Below are 268 nucleotides of genomic sequence, written 5' to 3'. Positions count from 1 at the left end.
ACGGAATGTTGCAACTCGTCTCGCAACCTCATCTTGAGGGATAAAACAACACACATGTTGTTGTTTCTTCCTCTTATTGTTGTTTGTCTGTGTATATGAGCGTAGCTGTTCAATTCAATACTCTCGTTCTTATTACCTTTTGTTCCTAACTTAGAGATACTAATATAGTTGGACATTCCATGCTGTCTATTGTCGAAAGGAAGAAAAATACGGCGTTATTGCTTAATATCCATCAATAGATTCGATATCACCTTGTTGACATCATAAA

This window comes from Penaeus monodon, chromosome 25 (assembly GCF_015228065.2).
Source record: "Penaeus monodon isolate SGIC_2016 chromosome 25, NSTDA_Pmon_1, whole genome shotgun sequence".
Lineage (NCBI taxonomy): Eukaryota > Metazoa > Arthropoda > Malacostraca > Decapoda > Penaeidae > Penaeus > Penaeus monodon.
The sequence above is the reverse complement of the archived record's forward strand: the minus strand, read 5'-3'. Positions refer to the sequence as shown.